Source organism: Bubalus kerabau, chromosome 14 (assembly GCF_029407905.1).
Source record: "Bubalus kerabau isolate K-KA32 ecotype Philippines breed swamp buffalo chromosome 14, PCC_UOA_SB_1v2, whole genome shotgun sequence".
Classification (NCBI taxonomy): Eukaryota; Metazoa; Chordata; class Mammalia; order Artiodactyla; family Bovidae; genus Bubalus; species Bubalus kerabau.
The window spans coordinates 2016072-2018912 of NC_073637.1; the positions used below are offsets into that span (position 1 = coordinate 2016072).

Sequence of the window (2841 nt, forward strand, 5' to 3'; positions counted from 1 at the left end):
AAAGAGCTAGTGTTCTACTAAGTGGAAAGATGATTTAAGAAGCGGAAGCTTTCCTTTGTTGGTATATTTAAATCTTTATTTAGTTATATTTTATTTTTCCGATTAAGGCTACTTGAACAAGGCAATGGAGAAACCCCAGAGTTGAAAAGCAATTGACTTTTTAAAAGAAACATGTGGCAGGTGAAACTTTCTTCATTTTTTAGAGTTGGTTCAATGCAAAATCTTTATTCGACAAATATGACTCTTGTGAACTTTATTTCAAATCTCCACGATGAATCACTAAGGCATCAAGGAAGAAAGGAGTAGAGGTGGAGAAAAAAAGAGCAAACTTTCCCCTTGGCTCCATCTCAACCAGCTGCTTAGTTCCTTCATCTCATGGACTACCATCTGGGATTATCTTGTTTGTCTGATTTTTGTTTGGGGACCGTTTCTAGTCACAAGGCTAGAAACAGTGGAGGGGGGAAGCCCTTCTTTCCATTCCACATCAGACCCAGTGGGCAGTCCAGGCCCTGCCCACTGCATTGAGTCTGTAGCAACAGAATCACCAGTGATGCTGGTTAACAATGCATGTTCCTGGAATCCACTCCATTCGCTACTGACTCTTTGAGGTGGTGGTCTGGAACCTATACCTGGAAACTTTCTTGATGATTTCAAATCACACCAAAGTCTGAGGACTATGGAAGATCTTCACATTTCTGGAAGAGCCGCACACCTCCAGAAGGAACCACAAGACTTGCCTGAAATGGTAAAGGTATAAGTATTGGACTGAAAGTTGGAAGGTCTCCACCTTTGCTATGTAAGTAAAATGATCTTTCTTTGAAATGAAAATGGATAATACTAAAAGTTCACATTGTTCTAGAGCATTAAAGAAAAAAACCCTGAATTATAGAAATCTGATGTACGAGTTCCTGGAAAGCAAGAACCTATATTTATTGATATGTCTTCATGCCTTAGATCATGCCTTGAATATAGTGTGCACATCAACAGAAGAAAGAAAAGAACTGGATGGACAAAGATACAAAGAGATCAAAAGTGCTGAGCCAAGTGAAAAGTTGAGGCTTCACAGAACTTTTCTGTCTTTCACACACTGAATAAATATTGAGCACCTACTATGAGCTAGTAGGCATGTAATATGTTTCTGGAAATAGAATCCTGAGAGAAGACACAAAGTTCCTTCTTTCCCTGAGACTAATCTAATGATAAATAACAGGCAGATCCTTTGAGAACTTCTATAGGGGCCTCTTCCCTCACCAAAAACTGGGTGTCAGAGAAGGCTTTTCAGACTAATAATTGAGTTGAGATCCATAGGTTGAACCAACGTAAACCAGGGTTGAGATGCAGGAAGAATTTCAGGCAGGTAAAATAGCATCTTGGAAGGCTACGTGACAAGGAAAAGAAATGAAAAAATGCCCTATGGGATGGAACCAAAAGAGTGCAGAAGGCATTCCAGTGAAAAGAAATCAGAGAAGAAAGTGGGGACCAAGCAATGAAGGGATTTGGTCATATCTTCACTATGATGGGAAAATACAAGAGCAGTTGGAGCAGGGAGGTGATAGAATTGCATCTGCATTTTAAAAAGGTCATCTTGCTTCACATCACTCATGATTGGACAGACTCAACTCCAAACTACAACGAGGTACCATGTCACATTAGCTCAGAATGGTCCTCATGGAAAAGTCTGTAGATAACAAATGCTGGAGAGGATGTGGAGAAAAGGGAACTCGCCTCCACCGTTAGTAGGAATGTGAGTTGGTAGAGCCACTATGGAAAAGAGTATGGAGGTTCCTGAAGGATCTAAACCTAAAAGTACCATATGATTCAGCAGTCCCACTCCCAGGCACATATCCACCAAAAGTATAACTGAACAAGATACATGCACCATCTGTGCACATATATCTGTGTGTGCACGCAGATGCGCGCGAGCTCGGGCGTTCGCCTGCAAGGATGGGGGGGTGGGGGTGGGGCTGGGGCTGGGGGTAGGGCTGGGGCTGGGGCTGGGGCTGGGGCTGGAGCTGGTGCAGCCCCCCGGGGATTGCCTGAGGCACGCCAAGGGAGCCCCAGACGGAGACCCGCGGGACGGTCCTCTGGTTTCCTGGAAGCCAAATGCAGAGGGGCTCGCGGGCCGCGCGGAGGCACCCCAGGTCTGCAGCGGGAGTCGGTGCCCTGGCCACCCACCCCCAGGAGGGGTTGGGGTCCGGGAGCCCAAGAGTTGGGACGTGGGGGCGGGGGCTAAAGGAGAGGGAAGGCAAAGAGCCTACAGCACCCGGTATTCCCAGGCGGTCTCCCATCCAAGTAAGAACCAGGCCCGACCCTACTTAGCTTCCGAGATCAGACGAGACAGGGCGCGTTCAGGGTGCTATGGCCTTAGACGGAGGCCGCTGCCGCCCGGCGCCCTAAGAGCCCTGCGCTGCGCCTCCCTTTCGCTCTGACCTGCCGGTCAGCCATTCCGACTACAAGTAATTTTACTCCTTCCCCTTTCTCTCCCTGCTTTCTGAGAGTCTCTCTCCTTCCATACTCGATGGTGTAATGAATGGATGCCTTAGATCATTTTCCCTCAACATTTTTTTCTCTTTATTTTTACATTGATTTCTATGAATTCATCTTCAAGTTTATGGATTATTTCTGCCAGCATCTCATATGTGCTATTGAACCTATCAATTTTTCATTTCAATTATTTTCGTTTTCAAATCCAGAATTTATGTTAGTTTCCTTTAAAAAAAATAATTTGTAGCTCTTCATTGGTCTCTCTGTTTGTTGACTTAGTATCATACTGTCATCTAATTCTTCAAACATGGTTCCATTATTTCATTTTGTAGTTATCATTATTTTGATATTTTATCT

The 2841-nt window shown here is 44.6% G+C and overlaps 1 pseudogene; it reads right to left on the reverse strand.

The window, feature by feature from the left end:
• Positions 1–2251: 2251 nt before the first annotated feature.
• LOC129627430 (uncharacterized) lies at positions 2252–2370 on the reverse strand (annotated as a pseudogene).
• Positions 2371–2841: the final 471 nt, after the last annotated feature.